The sequence below is a fragment of the Sphaerodactylus townsendi genome, linkage group LG01, assembly GCF_021028975.2.
Source record: "Sphaerodactylus townsendi isolate TG3544 linkage group LG01, MPM_Stown_v2.3, whole genome shotgun sequence".
NCBI lineage: Eukaryota > Metazoa > Chordata > Lepidosauria > Squamata > Sphaerodactylidae > Sphaerodactylus > Sphaerodactylus townsendi.
This window is the reverse complement of record NC_059425.1, coordinates 100,923,975-100,940,604: the sequence shown is the minus strand read 5'-3', so window position 1 is coordinate 100,940,604 and position 16,630 is coordinate 100,923,975. Positions and strand designations below refer to the sequence as shown.

The 16,630-nt window shown below is 40.8% G+C and overlaps 1 protein-coding gene across 1 annotated transcript in view; it reads left to right on the top strand.

Moving 5' to 3' along the window:
• The first annotated feature begins 614 nt into the window (after positions 1 to 614).
• SASH1 (SAM and SH3 domain containing 1) overlaps positions 615 to 16,630 on the top strand; it is an 87,441-nt gene continuing 71,425 nt past the window's right edge. Inside the window, exons 1-2 of the mRNA XM_048489068.1 lie at positions 615 to 732; positions 857 to 906. The gene's annotated coding sequence lies outside the window, so the exon portion shown is untranslated. The remainder of the gene's footprint in view (positions 733 to 856; positions 907 to 16,630) is intronic.

Genomic DNA, 16,630 nt, shown 5'->3' with positions numbered 1-16,630 from the left:
TGTAAGTGCAATATTGACTGTAAATTTTTGATCTCTTTGGCCTTTTTTAAAAAAAGTTATCTGGGTATTTCCATGGAAGGAAGAGGAGGGAAGTCACCAAGACAAAAGGAAATAATCTCGTTGTGCTAGCAGTAATAAGCATGCAAACAGAATTTAACCAAAGTGAAAGTGAAAATAGTTTGATGCCAGGGGGCTTTCTGTACAGGAAAGTTGTTTATCAATATTTACCCTTGTTTCTTTACCCTTGAATGTAATATTTGGTGCTGTAGGCCACATAGAGCCATCTAGTGGCTGTTTTAGCATATTGCAGGATAACTTGCATTATTTTTCCTAAGAAAATACAAGGCAATAGATAGAAATACGCGAAAAAAGAAAAGTAGAGCTTGGCAATTCTAATGAAATGCTACATAGTAGGCATTGATATTTTTACCAAGAACATGTACTCATCTTATGCTTTCCTTTAAATCAATTTAGAGTCCATATGTATATAGTTTTGTGGATTGATTTCTAATCAGCTCTTTGATCCATTCGGACTGAGACAGTCCAATGTTTTCCTAATTGCCCAGTCTCCATCCTGATGCCTGTTTTTAATCCTCTTTCCCCTTGCTGTTTGCTTTTGCTTTGCCTGTCAGTGCTGCCAGACTTGGATGTTACATTTACTTGACATCTGTTCCTTTCTAGGAGAAATGCGATGCCAGCTCCACATCTCTACAGCTGCGATCCCAGATTGAAGTAAGCACAATGGATGCAATGATCTATTTTGGGGTTTGCCATCATTTTGGTATTCTCCACAAGTCAGATAACAAAGCCTGCTGTTGTTCATTCTAAACTCAGACTCACAAATCTTCTCTTACAGGAATCCCTTGGCTTCAGCAGTGTTGTATCTACCCCAGAAACAGAAAGAAAGTAAGCTTTTCTCTCTCTCTTTGTGCATAAATATTACATAGAAGTATTAATACACATCATATTATTTTATTTTCACATGTTCCTTTTTTTCAATATATGCCAAATGTTTCTTTGTTGCCCTTCCTCTGGGTTAGATCTTGTTTACCTTTCCCATATTGTATCCTTTTGTGCCATTTTCTATAAATTTGAAAAAGTAATCATGGAAGGCATAAGACTGGTCAGAGTAAGATTTACAGTTTTACAGTATAGAAAATAAGTGAAAATGGCAGCATGCATCTCACCTCTTGATTGGGAATCTTGCAAATAAATCCCAGCCAGACCTCGATATATCAGTAGAAGTTGCGAAAAGATGTGCAGATAGATGAATTTCCCATGTGATAATAGGAAATGCCTTCAAGTCAGTTAAATAGGAGAATATTGTCTAACTAGGGCAAGTCATTTTAAAACTATCAGAGGTTATGGGCATTTCATGCCAGGCTGAGAACTTGAAACATGATTTAGACTTGCACTTGTCAAATGTGACATTTTGATTGATTACTGCTAGCCCTATTCCCTAGATGACTGTCTAGCCAGTTACATACTGTTGAAGCTTGTACAAATCTGTGTGCAAAACAACGTTTTTAATTTCCTGGTTAACTGTGGAGCCCTCTTGTTTTCTTTCTTAGTGCAAACCAGTTGAACTGAATTATTGTGAAAATTTCCGTTTAGGCATTCTAAATCTGAGCAATATGTTTTCAAGTACTCTGATTTCAGTTGGAGAAAAATACCTTAAATATTTACAGGATATTTTGGATAACAGTTGAAACTGGAAGTGGGACTTCCAGTTTGAAGGCCCTCAACAGAACCAAAAAGTTATTTCCAAGGAATATTTATTGGATTGGAATGAAGATTTTAAAAATTGATGTAACTAAACCACAATGCCCTAAAAATATTCCATGGCAAAAGCAGCTATCTGTACTTCATACCATTTAAAACAGGCAGTAGCTAGGACATTGAACTCAAGATTGGGGAAACTCAGCTTTAAATCTCTGCTCAGCTCACTTCGTGGTAGTCACTCTCTTTCAGCTTAACCCACATTGCAGAGTTATTGAGGAAGACCAATGCAATCGTCCTTGAACTCCTTGAAGAATGGTGGGGTTAAAATGTAATACTGTGGTCTAAGGCCTGGTAAAAATACATGACTTTTCAATTATGAGACCTTACAAAAATGGGATTATGAAATCCAAACTCAAGTCTGTCTGTAATGTGTTCAAGAGTAAATGTGGTAAAGTTGATCTATCAGGTCCTGTCTGAGTTATAATGTTATGGGGGGGTACTCATCTGGATACTATAACTGTGTTTGTCAAATTGTACAGATTTCACACACACACGCGCGCGCGCACACGCACACCCCCCTAGAATCTTCAGCTTCTAGGCTACATCTTTGTTAAAGTCTTTGTTAAAGTAGCTCTTTCAGAACAAACATGTCTCCACAAAAAATCAGCAACAGATAGCTTTTGTTGTGAACTGGATATGATTGGCAGTTGTCAGCTGGATATGATTGGGAGTTTGATTCAAAAATATCCATAGGCTACAGCTGGAATGAGGTGGGGGTGTGAGATCATAGCTGATGAATAATTGTGTGGATGCAACCTAAGATTTGTTTTCACACTTTTGAGGAGAGAAAAGTCCTGTTCGCAAGCCCTGAAGTTTTCATAACAAGTATTTTAAAAGGAGTTGTCTCAAAAGCATAGCTAAGTTTTAAGCCTCCACAGTTGTCATTATGCTTTTAGAGTTAATGGTTTAATGTATACAATAGCCTCATAGTAGTTTACTGTATTGGGAAACTTGTGTGGTAATTAATAGTGTTCAGAGATACAGCTAAGTTCTTTTCACAGGCTAAAGATTCCAGCTGCCTCGAAAATTTTAAAGAGGTGGTGGAATGCTGGTTATTATGCTGGTTTGTGTGATTGAATGTTTGTTCTTGGTGTTTGTGTATAAGAAGAAGGGGGGGAGAGCTCTGGTCTTTCTTGTGTGTTGGCATTGAGAGCCAGCAGTTTGCCATGCTCTGTGGCTGGAGGTAGCACATCTGTGCATCAGCATGCAAGTAAACACAGAATTCTGCCTGACTCACAGTTGCTGCCATCTGTTCGCATTTCATGAGAAATGAGTTGGCGGTCTCGGTCCAATTTCAACCGGACACGTACAGCAAAAAGTACCATAACACTTGGCATTAAACTAAAGGAGACTATTAAGTGCCTACTGTAAAGCACTACTAAATAGACTAGGTTATCGGAAATAGTGCCTCACCTCCAGTGTTTCGATGAGTGTTGCAAGCTTCTGTTGTTATAATGTGTGTAGTAATTGTCCATTTTGTGAAAAATGTTGGAGAAACTTAGATGCCCGAGATCCCGCTTCTGGTACCTTGGACTTGATGCTTCCTTGAATTGTTTGCTCAGGCACAAGAGGGAGTGATCTGATGCTCACTGTGTGTGTAACAGGAAATCCCGATCAAACTAAGTTTCCTTCTACATCCTGTCTTTTCATCCTGTTTATAGCAGAGAAAGGAGAGGCAGATTGGGCGTTTCCAACTTTGTGGGGATTCCACTTTCTTTTGGTCTGTTTCAAAGTGACACTGGTTTAAGGCTAGGATCTGAAGATGTTGCATATAGTGACTGCATGTGGGCAAGGTGAAGGCCAAATTGTTGATCTTCCTAGACCCGGTCAAACACAAAAGAATTAAAAAGATGTCATCATAGTTCGCAATATTTTTTATTTGTGTATTTCTGCTCAGTATTTTAATGATATCATTGAGAGGCATGCATGTATTTATTTATTGAAAGTATTTTTATTTTACCTTATGACTTTAGAAGATCAGCAAGGTGGTTATCAACAGCTATGACTTAGAACAAATCATGCTGGTTAAAGCATATGAATAAAATTAAATCCATTACAGAACTAATCAGTTTCATGAGATAAATGGGAGAGAAATCAGTACGTAGGATAAAATACAGCACCTACAGATAAATCAGCCAAAGGCTGTCCTGGCATCTGAATGCCAAGAGTGCGGGGAAATTTTCTCTTAGAAGAGACTTCCTTAAGCTTGGCAATCCTACTGAAAATTTTGACAGTGGAGGATTCTAAAGAAGAAGTGCATAGCTGTATGATAACGAGTCTTATATTAAGACAATTGGTACATCTAGCTTCATATTGTCTCCTCTGATTGGCAACAGCAACAGCTTAGGAAGGCAAAACTTTTCCCAGCTTTAGCTGCTTGAGACTTTGGAGTTCGAGATACAAAGGAACGAATTTCCGCTGTTCTGTATGCAAAGCCTCTGGGGCATGAGATCATCCCATATGGGGGCTCTGAGTTGCTGAACCCACTGAGGGCATTAAATGTGACAAACACTTTAACTTTTATCTGGAAACAAACTGGCAGCCAGTTTGCCTAGAACAGCTCACCAAAAAATGCTGAATTCTGAACTAGGTCTGATTTTTGACACCATTTGAAAAGAGCACGACCTATAGCAGTGGTGGCGAACCTAAGGCACGGGTGCCAGAGGTGGCACTCAGAGCCCTCTCTGTGGGCACGCACAAACAGAATACCCCCCCCACACACACACACACATCTAGGCTGGCCTGGGCCGCTTTGCTCAATTATTAGCATTGAACCTAAGACCTAGTTTTGGGGAAGCAGTGTAGGTTACCCTGTTAAGTGCTGTTAAACCCCACTGATTTTCATGTGAAGAACTAAAGCATGATCCTTTACCTGGGAGTAAGCTCGGTTGCTGGCAATGGGGCTTGTTTCTGAGTAAACCCTCCTAGGGTTGTGATTCACCCATTGGAAGAGTTCCATGGTTGCTTCAAAGTAAAGCCACCGACTACCACCAAGCTTATTCCTGAGTAACGGACACCTCGGAGGCGGAGCCAACCATTTTTTCTAAACTAAAACCTCAGTATTCAGGTTAAATTGCCATGTTGGCACTTTGCAATAAATAAGTGGGTTTTGGGTTGCAGTTTGGGCACTCAAAAAGGTTTGCCATCACTGACCTATAGCATATTACATAGTCTAACTTAGATGTTATTGTGGCTAAATCTTTTTCACATTGTATAATGAGTACACAATGCATGCATTGTCTACAATAGGCTTTCTATTGCTCTTTTGATGTAACATCAATTCCGCAGCAGTGATTAAGCCAAGGAAAAGTGTCTTGTGAATTAGTCTCAAGGTCTTAGGAAATAGGTTGTCTTGTCTTTAGGAATACAAAGGACCCTTCAAGATACACAGAGTATCTGTCATATTAAGTCCTGCATTAAACCCGTGCAATAAACAAGGGTAATTCTGGCTACTTGTTCGTTGGAGAGCTATGCGTGTATGAGGACCTCATGTATTTTCTGCACAGTGTAATGTTCCAGAGAAGGTTTGTGTGTCAGATCATGTTTTGTCAGCAGTTATGAAGTTTACTCATAGCTGCAGCTGCTTCCAAGTATGAAATGCTTGATCATGCTGTGCACTGATCTCATATGCATCTCATGATGACTGCTCAGTCTGTCCATGTCTTATGACCAGATCTCTGGCCGGGGGGGGGGGGGGGGGTTTTATTGTTATGATTGAGCTTATGAGTGATTTGGTTCCTGTACTGGTTCCAGTGTTCCCTTAAAAGTGGTGGCGTAGTGGAATAAGTACACTTAATAACTTAAAGTATAGTTGTTATGTACAGGCTTTATGCTTATGGAGAAATGATTTCTCTAGTCTCTTCTAAAAGTAGTTGCTACTTTTGATGCAAAATTTTGTAAACCTAAAAGCTGTAATGAAAAGTACGACTGGGATCAGAAGGGCCATGTGTGATATTCCATACATTCACCTAGACTTTTAAAGTCCTCTTTACATTAACTAGAACAACATTCAGTTTAATGTGAGCTGGAAAGGAAATCCAGTAGCCATGCATGTGCAGAAGTGCTTTCTGCTTCCTCACAAAGCTCTTTGGATCACAGTATGAATCTCCATTTTAGTATTAGTAATTCACGTGGCATTCATCATTTGGTTATGGTTTGTAAGTAGTACATCTTCCCATTCACATGTATTTTATGTGTACAGCAAAAAGAATTCTCAAACAAAGACTGTAGCCCTTACCACAGTTAATGTCCAGACTGCAGTTTTAATCCAGAATGATGCTGAATCGGCACTCTAGGTCACATTATCTTGTGGGTGGTTTATCTGATTCCATATCTGATTCCAGCAGAGCAACCAGATTAACTGTGGCAGGTTACAATGAGCTCATCTGAAATGAGTAAGAATATAATAGTGAGAACAGCAAAACTGACAAAAGCCAAAAACAAAGCAAGAAAAGCAGAGAAGAAGAAAACTAGAATTCTTAACTGATGTGTGTGAAATGAATGTTGGCGACTGACTCTGTTAACTAGTGAAAGATACTTTTAAAACCAAATTTGAAGAAGAGCATTATCTCCTAAACTTCCGCCTTGCTTAACCATACTTCAAAGCAAATCTAACAAATACAGGCATGTGTGCGAGAGAAAGAGAAATTCTGATGTTTGTGGCTAGTTTCAGTGGCAGCCGGATTATTCATTCCGCCTGCAAATAGTTTCTCTGAGAGAAGTAGGGCAGGAAACTCCCACAGTAATACAATGAGAGTGAAAAGGCAGCCAAATAGTGCTTGTGACCATGTGATGAGCCAGGCCAGTGAGCCTCTGAGCAGCTGAGGGAATGTTTCTTCCTGGCAATTGTTTTTGGGGAAATGATGCTTTGCCATGACCGAAACACATTTGTACGCGGTGACATGCTGTGAACATCATGCCAAGTTGGCCTTTCTGCCTTTTCAGACCCCAAGTCCACTGTTGACTGTGGCTGTCTCAGTTCTAACTTTTACTAAAAATAGAGCAGGCTTGACCTGTTATCATCACAATTTAGTGCTTGTATCTTGTACAGTTGTGTGTTGTATGTGTACACTTGATCTGCAACATGTGACATATCCCTTATTTCATTGCAACTCAAAAAGTAAGGCTCTATAGCCAGAACAACCAATTTTTTGTGAGTTCATTGCAAACAGCTTTAATCTGGTAAATTCATAAACAATTTGGTGCAGCAAATCAGCCAATCAATTAATTAGACAAGAGCTCTTGCTCAGCATCAGCAGAAGCAGCCACTCTTTATTCCTGAGTATACTGGCAGCTACCAGTTATAGCTTTTCTCTCTGTTTCCAACTCTGACAAGCCTTTTAACCTTTCTATCGCTAGACCAAAAGATTTATGATAGATTGAGACAGGGATGGGAAGTGTTCAATTCTGAGAGGGGTAAGAAGCCTGTGCTGTGATGTTCAATAGCAAGTTAATAATAACCATGACGGATGAATAGCAGACATCTGGTTGAGCTATAGTTGGAGGCGGGATAGCTTTGGGTTTGGAACTGTGGAAAGGACAGGAGAATGAATGTGGTTGTAATGTGGAGGGTTTTTATTCCATGTAGAAGAAGAAGAATAATTTGGATTTACACCCTTCTTTCTCTCCTGTAAGGAGACTCAAAGGGGCTTACAAACTCCTTTCCCTTCCTCTCCCCACAACCTCCCCTTGTGATGTAAGTGGAGCTGAGAGAGCTCTGACAGAGAGAGCTACCCAAGTTGGAATGGGTAGGAGTGAGGAAACAAATACTTTTCACCAGATAAGACTTCCAATCATGTGGAGGAGTGGGGAATCAAACCCAGCTGTCCAGATTAGAGTCCACTGCTCTTAACCACTACCCAATGCTGTGTACAACAGAGGAAAATCAGCACATGGGATCATGCTATATTAGGACTTGCCTGTAATTCCCTTGTGATTTTTACATTGGTTTCTCTGTGCAGAAAATGCATATAATACTGTCTCTCAAAATTCCCACAAAAGCTGGAATTTGTTCTTTTCAAGTAGTTAATGTATTTATTATAAAGATTAATACTGGGACTAGAACATGTCCCAAAAAGCCTGGCAGGTCCCCTTCTCTGAAATAGTAGCAACACCTGGCTCACAAAGGAGTGGACTTTCTCCTGCAAACCACGGGTTTCCTTGACTCTGTAGAGGCGACTTAGCTTCAATTTTTCCAAAGTAATTTTTAGCAATGAAAAAATTGGCCAGTTTCAAAACACAGTAGAAAAAGACTACTGGGTTTTATTCCCCCTGTCTCATCTGTGTCCTTAGTTCAGTTGGCAACCATGGATGTGAAGGTAATTTACCTTGAGAGCATATCCAAGGAACAGGCCAGGAAAATTCAGGAAGAGCTTCCACAACCCTTTGCTGTGAAGATTTTCAAGGGGGCAGGCAGTGTTTTTTCATCTCCGGAATGGCTCAGTGTATTCCAATCTCTAAATTCATTCTCTGCTGCCAGTTTGATGCTTGAGGAGCATGTACATTAGTAATCATTAAATTTGGTGGCTGCCATCTTGATGAAAGAGGTGCCAGAGGTAAGAACTTCCAGAAGATTTCCATTGATCCTTCCATTCCAGTTGGAAGTGCATGGGTTCAGCTGGAGGCCAGGGATAGGAGCATGGTTTCCCATAAGCCAAATGCAAAAAATGCCCTCATTTAAGGGGACAAATGAATGTGCCTTCAGGATTGCCCTCCTCACATTATTGCCAGTGACTCTCGTGGGACCACCATAAGAGTTGTTGCCATCTGTCTTAGGCCCCTTCCGCACATGCAGAGTAATGCGTTTTCAAACCACTTTCACAACTGTTTGCAAGTGGATTTTGCTATTCTGCACAGCTTCAAAGAGCATTGAAAGCAGTCTGAAAGTGCATTATTCTGCATGTGCGGAAGGAGCCTTAGGTAGAGGAGGACGGAAAGGACAGAAGAGGCTGGTTCCATTGTTCCATCTTCTCCATGTCATATCCCCAGTTTCAGCAGGGGCTGTATTCATGGTTTACCGGCTTGATTCCTTGGTGCTAGGTGCATATAATAAAGATGACATTCCCAGCAATCACCATTCCAGATTGTTTAGATCCCCTTCCTCAGTTTGTGTCCAATTTCCTTAGAATACTTTGAAGAGTATGTAAATCTTTAAAGAGAACCTCACATCAAGTGCACCAGGATGCCAAGGTTAAATTTCAACGGTCTCAGAGAGTGAGTACACGGTGCCAAAGGTGCAGAATAGATCAAATAATTATTCAAGCAGAAGAAAGTCTGTTTTGGACAACAATGTAAACAGTTACTTCTGATATACTTCAAAGGCTATTAAAGGTTTACCCCATCAAAAAGGTTTTCCTTAATCCTGTTTGTCCCAGGGCACACTGAAGGCCTTCTGAGATTCTTCTCAACTTGCTGCTAAAATCTCATTCCATAATTAAGCTATGGAGGAATGAGCACAGCCTTTCAAGGCTGAGCCAGCACATTGTGACTTGCAAGATATCCATCCATTTAAAAGACCTCACATGGCTACTTTGTGCTCCCAGGGTTGACACGAGTGTCCTGGTTCTAACTGGATGGCCATGAATCAGTGATCCCAAAGAAGGGAGAAGAGTCACTGCTAAAGAAAAACCTCAAAACTATCTCACTTGTCTTCATGGTTGTGACAGTCTTTTCTAAGTCTGGCTACGGGGCAAATCATCCACAACCAGGCCTTCCAAGAAGATCCTTGTAAAATAGCACTCACAGCTTCTTTTAGATTTTCCCACAGTGGTACTGTTCATGGAAATAAGCATCCTTAGTCAGAAATCTATAATTTAAGGCACTGTTTGTCAGTGCCAAATGTGATGTCATACCTTTTTATGGGTTCTGTCTTTTTTGATGAGATTCTGGAACCAATGATTGTAAAATCCAACTGTTCAAATTAGAAAACCTCTTCCTTTGGCTAGAAGTTGCCATTTCGTTCTTTTCACTTAGTATAGAGCAGGGGTAGGGAACCTTTAACACTCAAAGAGCCATTTGGACCCGTTTTCCACGGGAAAAGAAAACACTTGGAGCCACAAATAATTTTTGACATTTAAAATAAAGATAACACTATATATATAGGGGGGTTTTTTAACCTTTTACTCTACTCATTCTGAGAAGCGCATGGATGCACCCGCCCTGCTACCTGCAGGGCGGGCAAGGATGAAGCCAGCGAAAGTGCCCGCCCCGCTCCAACGGGGCGGGCGAGAGGGGAAGCCCGCGGCGCGGCCCAGCCAATGGATGGGGCCGGCAGCTTGGCTTGTGGAGCCACAGTGCAAGGGCAGAAGAGCTGCATGCGGCTCTCAAGCCGCAGGTTCCCTACCCCTGGTATAGAGCAAAGGGACTTTACCAGTTTAGTCAATAGATTCTCCCATTCTGTCTAAAACAGAGGTGTAGATGATACTGATATAATCTCCTAGGGATATGTTGGATGCAGAAAACATTGCACTCTAAGGCACTTGCTGTGTTTACTACTCAAGTTGCATGTACGGTAAACTTATGCAAGTACTTGTACTACATAAAGCAAATGCATTCAACATGGCAGTAGTATATAGGGTAGGGGCAAGGAAAAGCAGAAGGAGAGTGGCAATTTTGTCACTGATGAGAAAGTTTTGACCTCCTGGGAGAGCCATTGCTATGGAGACATAATGAGCAGATAATTGAATGGGACCCCCTCTGCTTTTCTTCTTTCTCACACTGATGCCAACAAGGTCAGAACCTCTCAGCCTTCAGGTTCATGCAAATCTTGATAGGAACACTAAAGGTCCATTTTATTCGTAATGTCATCCTCCCTTAAATAAATTGTTTCCTAGACAGCCCAGTCATAAAGGTGTCAGTTTCACAGTAGTTGGATTTCGCACCACTGCGTAATGTAGGCAGATAAACAAACAACCTTAAAAGGAAGCAAGCAAAAGGCTTTTGTACTGGGGCATTCAGCAATCCAAATAAATGCAGTCGTTTTGCGCCAGGCTATCTGGTGCATAGTTTGTAAATAGTCATTTGGAAGAGATTCTAGAGCACAATAAATTTATAGCCATTTTTTAGTAGCCATTGTTTAATTTTTATGACTGAGTTAGGCACCTGTGCATTTTGAAGGCAGTAAACGAGGTCTGGGTATATTTCAAGTACATCTGCATTCATGATTGTCATAGCAAAATAAAAATCCATCAGGACAATCTCGTTTTCAGTTTCTCTTTGTTTTGTTGAGGAAACCTCTGGTCTTTCAGAAATCAACAGCACATTCGTAAAAGTGGCACATGGTGCTGTTTATTTCCCTTTATTGTTGTGTGTATTGCACTAACTCAAGCTCATTTCACATTCCAGGGCACAAACGGGCTCTGTGTCTTGTAAAATCAACCTCTGTGTATGCAAAACAATCCCCAAAAATGCATTTATCAGAAACGAGAATTATGCCAGATCTGATAAAATGGAAGCCTTGCTGTTTCAGTGGAAGGGGAGCCAAAAACTTGTTTGTGAAATGAGCAATGCATCCTTCTGTCAGAATGGTCACAGCTTTAAAAAGGGGGAGAACAGGTGGCGGCAACAGTGAGGTGGGAATGGTCTGTTGTACGCTGAAAGGGTCGATTTCTAAGGCTACATAGCCAAGACTGTAATAGTTTTGAAGCAAAACAAACAAACAAAAATGCCCATAACACTGTTCCTTGGTTTTTACGGAAAAATACTCCCATCCAACCAAGAAGAGTTTTGTATCCTTCAAATTTATTCCCACTTGCAGTGTTGCTCCACATGCTCTGTGTAAATGTGGCAGTGATTCCCTAAGAATGTAAAACTGGAAATGAACTACTGGCTAACAGCATATTGTTTTCTTTTCCATATTCCTTGTATTTGACTGTAATTAGGAAGGTGCACATACAAAAACAACAGCTCTGCTACTAATACGAAAGCAATGGCTGTGCTGTTAATACAGTGGGATTTTGTGAATAACCTATTTGCATCCTTGGTTATCCTGTAGATGTTCCTGAGCAACCAGCTGCATTGCCGGAAATTAAACAATGTACTGCTTATTTAATCTTGTCACCTTTCCTCCATGAAGGTTTTAGGCATAGAGCTAGAATTAGTATTGACAGAAATCAAACATTACAGTTTTGGACATTTCTGTCACAGGCGGGATTTGATAGCAAACTGGTCTCTTCCTCCCTCATAATCTCTAATTTGCCATGTATCCTATTGTTATTTTCTTCCACGCGTGAATTTTTTTCTGGTGAGTCCTTTTACGATGTGCCTTGGAGTGCATTTCATTTGGAAGACTGCTAATGAAGCTGTACATCAGAGCATAGCAAAACCAAAAGACCAAAGCGGCGGAGTAATGGCATTTGGCTGCTTTTCAGACATCAGCCCTGAAACTTCTGCCAAGTGTCACTGCATCATTAAGTTTCAGGACGAGTTGTCGGTCTATGAATGGAAGAGCACAAATCATGCCCAGAGCACATTCATGAAGAAGCTGCAGGTTCTGTAGAGTCAAAGCAGCATAATTGTCAAATCAAACAAAAGGCTATTCTCAGCAACCATAAATTCCTTCTTCCGTACATTTAAGAAGTCCAGTATTTGATCATTCACATATCTCAGGAAAAAGCCTACTTTTATAGAATGCCAATTTGCAGAGTGATGCCTTGCCTCAGATTACTTAGGTTTTCTTAGTACCAAATATCAGTATGTGCAGTTTGCAAAAAGAGAAAGTTTCGCATCTGGTAAGTATTTTGGAGCCAGCAGAATTCATACCTCTCTTTCATATGTTGCTATCTTGAATACTGCCAGTGAAGTTCTGAATGGAGACCCAGTAGCAAATTGATCTGATAATCCAAAAATTCTTGGGGCAAAATTTGCTTCTTGGCCCAAATTCACAAAGTGACCTTAGGCAGCAACAGGGATAATAATACTGTCCTGCCTTATATGGGAAGCTTTAAGGGCTACTGAAATAATGTACACGAAGTGTTTTTTAAAAATTGCTGCTTTTATGCTTCATGATACTCTTATTGAAACATGAATTCCTATTCATTTGGGTCTGGCAAGAAAGAGGGAGGCAGCAGGAGAGAGAATCTTAACACCTGTCATTTTGCAGCTTTGGATTTGGTTTGTACAGCACATGCAGGAGTAGCACCTGGAACCATGGAGAGGAAGAGTTTCTTCAGGAGCAGGAGTAGCCATCCCTTCTTACTTCCCTGGCAGCATAATTCTATCCCTGGTTGCTTAGAAATATGTCCTTAAATGCTGCTTGCAGGATGCTGCAACCTCAAGTATATCACAATAATTCTTGATATACTTTAAAAAAAATCAGTTTATGATATTGTCAATGCCATTTATATGCTTAAAAGATCACTAGATACAACCGAATGTGTCCTGTCCCCCAGGGGTGTCAGGGGTGGTTTAACCTTGGGGAAATATAGAAAAAGATCTCTAGTGTCATTTCATCAATCATGAAAGCATCCTCCATGGCTCACTAAAACACATTCACACACACTGGTGACCTAATCACATATCTCCTGGGTATCTTCTGATGAATCCAACTCTACTCAGTTATCTGGAAAACAGTTGGATCATTCTTACTGGCAACAAATAGAATCTTCTGATAAATTGTTAAGATGACGTATGGCTAGTGTTTAGTTTTTGCTCCATGTAGGTCCATGTGAAAGAGACTCCCTGTCAATTGTGTTCTTCAATGAATTTTTATCATTGTTTTACATACGTTGTAAGATGCCATGAGTTCCACAAGGTAGGAAGGTGGCTAATAGATATTTTAAATACATAAAAATGAATACAATTTACGCAAGGAAACATTTTTTTTAATCTGAACTCTGGAAGTCAATATCTTCTCTAGCTGTGAAATAAAATTCCATGTCATCTGCTTTCTGGAAGATCTTCCAGATTTTTCAGTTTCTAAAAGACTACGGCTTCCCAGATAAATGTATGATTATTGTGTAGAGTTCTGGGTGTGTGTGTGTTGTGCCATCAAGTCACTTCTGACTCAAGGCGACCCTATGAATCATTGCCCTCCCAACTGTGCTATTGTTGACAGGTCTTGCAAACGGTGAGCTGTGGCATCATTTATAGAGTCAGTCGAAAGCTGCGGCCCTCAATTTGCAAGACCTGAGCAAGGCTGATAACAATAGGACATTTTGGAAGACATTGATTCATAGGATTGATTCATAGGGTCGGAAGTGACTTGGCTGCATTTTAAAACACAGGGAGAAATCTACACAATAATCATATTTTTATCAGGGAAACTGCAGTCTTTTAGAAACCGAAAAGTCTGTATAATCCTCTGGAAAACAGATGACATGGAATTTTATTTTACAGCTAAAGAAGATATTGACTTCTGTGGGCATGTGATTTTTCCCCACTTCCATAACTTGTTTTCTTGTATTAGTTTCATTCCTGGAAGTAATTCCTGTGCCATTTTATGGTACTGTCGAATCTGAGAGCCATTATGTAGATACATTAATGTAGTAAGAGTAGAACTATGCATTGCAAGTATTTCTTTCTTATATTTTTTTTGTTGTCTACGGCAACACTTTTTATTTTTATTTATTTATTTATTTATTAAACTTTTATACCGCCCCATCCTCTAGCCTTTTTCAGTATTTATTTCTGTGGTTATGGCTACATCCAGCTATGAAGAAGTTACAGGTTTTATAATATTGACTGCACCATATTTGAATCCCACCACTGCATATAAGAAATTAACCAGTGTGAATATTCACAAAATAACTGAATTCTTTATATTCCTTACACATCTACCTTTCAAATAGTGCTTCAAATGCTGCTTTCAGGGACGAAGGCCAAGAAGGAGAGAGATATTTTGTTCCTCTGTGTCTATTCTTTGAGCTCCTTCTGAACAATCAAGCATTTGGCTGCTAGTGCTGTGAACCCACCCAGGTCATTAATTTTCTTTTTACAAGCTGTCCCAAGTGTAAACTGCATGAGTAAGGAAACTAGCAATGGCCGTCTTCCTGGTGCAGCCCAGATCTGGAATTTGGTTGTATCAGTTGGCTGCCTGTTGGCTGCTCTAGATTAAATTTCTAATCAGGCTGAAGAAGAAAGATGATTTGCCCCATCCAAGCTGTCTTGCTAGTGCCTCTGCTTGGATGAGTTTACTGAATCAAAATTAAACTTCATGCTATCATTTCCCCTTTCATGATGTCTCTGCAAATTGATAATTATGTTTTGCAAGCTTATAAACTGTTGGCTTGGATGACTTGGATCTTTTACATTGTGTGCTGATCTAAAACAAAATACAGTTTGATATCAGTTAATAGTGAATGATTTAAAGAGCCAGATTGGTGTAGCATGTAAGAGCAGCTTAACTACCATTCAGTATATAAATTCAATTATTATTATTATTATTAAATTTTGTTTGATATCACAGATGTCAGTTCTTTAGCTGGTTGTTGGTCTTACATTACAATTTGAGCCTCACCCAGAGGCCTAGGACATTGTAATGTATCAGCGTAGTATTCGTGCAGATCGCAGCAGGGCTGCCTTCTGAATCGTCGATTTGAAGATGTTTCAATTGCCACCCTAGTGCTTTCGGAATGGCGCCCAGGGTGCTAATTACCATTGGGATGACCTCAGCTAGTTTGTGCCGTTGTCGCTGAATAATAATCATCATAATAATAATAAACGTTGGACCAGTCACAGTTCTCTCAAAACTCTCTCAGACTTACCTCACAAAGTGGCTGTTGTGGGGAAAGGAAGGGATTGCAATTGTAAGCCACTTGGAGACTCCTTAAGGGAGAGAAAAGAGTAGTATAAAAACCAATTCTGCTTCTTCTACCCCCCCCCCAACCTCCGCAGTGCCCTCTGCTGTTAATCCCAGAAAATGCAGATCACATAGTATTTCACATTCTGAAAAACAGGGCATATAATTTGAAATAATCCTCTTGTTTTACAGACTGTGTGTGTGTTAACAGTACACAAGTTCATAGTATATATCATTATTTTGCAGGAAAGTTGAAATTAAATTGAAGCAGGTTTGTTTAAATTATATTGCGCCCAGATGTGCAGAGCTTCCTTCTGGTGAAATAACCACAGGACAAGTCTTGGAATTAAATTGGGCTTCAGCCCTTTCATTGAGGCAGAAGCTGGGCAAGCAAGAGGAACACATCCATATTGTGGCCAGTCAACACCCCTGGCAGACCCCAGCACCACACCCCAATCCATATTGGGGAGGGCAGGAGATACTGGGCCACCTGGGTGCCTGCCCGCTGTGGCCCCCTTTCTGCTGGGGTGTCAGGATCAAATTGCAGAGGCCTCCACGGCATGCGCCATGATCCCGCCCCACCCCAAGCCTCTTATAGAGTCCCCCAACCACGGGGAGGACTGGCCCGCAAGCTTGGCCTCCCCCTAAAGATGTGCTCCTCTGCCCAAACCGCCAAGGCTGCGACAAATGAGCAGCACCAAAAACCCTGCCCAAATAGGGATGGTGGGTCAGTTTGCTCAAGGCGTCGAAGAACGCCGGAGCAACTGCGTGCTGCCTAATGTATAGGGAGTGTGCTCCACCCCTAACACTTGTGTGCATCACACAATCGGGCCAGGTGTGGCTCAGCTGGCCCAGGACACGCATGCTCACTGCTCCGGAGCTCACCATGTGCCCTGCCCCCTGTCGCAATTACAGACCAGTTGATTCTGGGGCCGTTATTTTTTGTCAGGGTTGCTAATAAATTCTTTCTAGTGTGTCGTATTTCGTTACAAACTAGTGTAAAAGCATGGCAGGGAATAATCCCACAGCATTCAGTTGTTCTGTATCTGGTGCTTTGGTTCAGTACATGGTGGTGGGGGTAGCTTTTATGGCTTTTGTCTTGTGGCGTAGAAG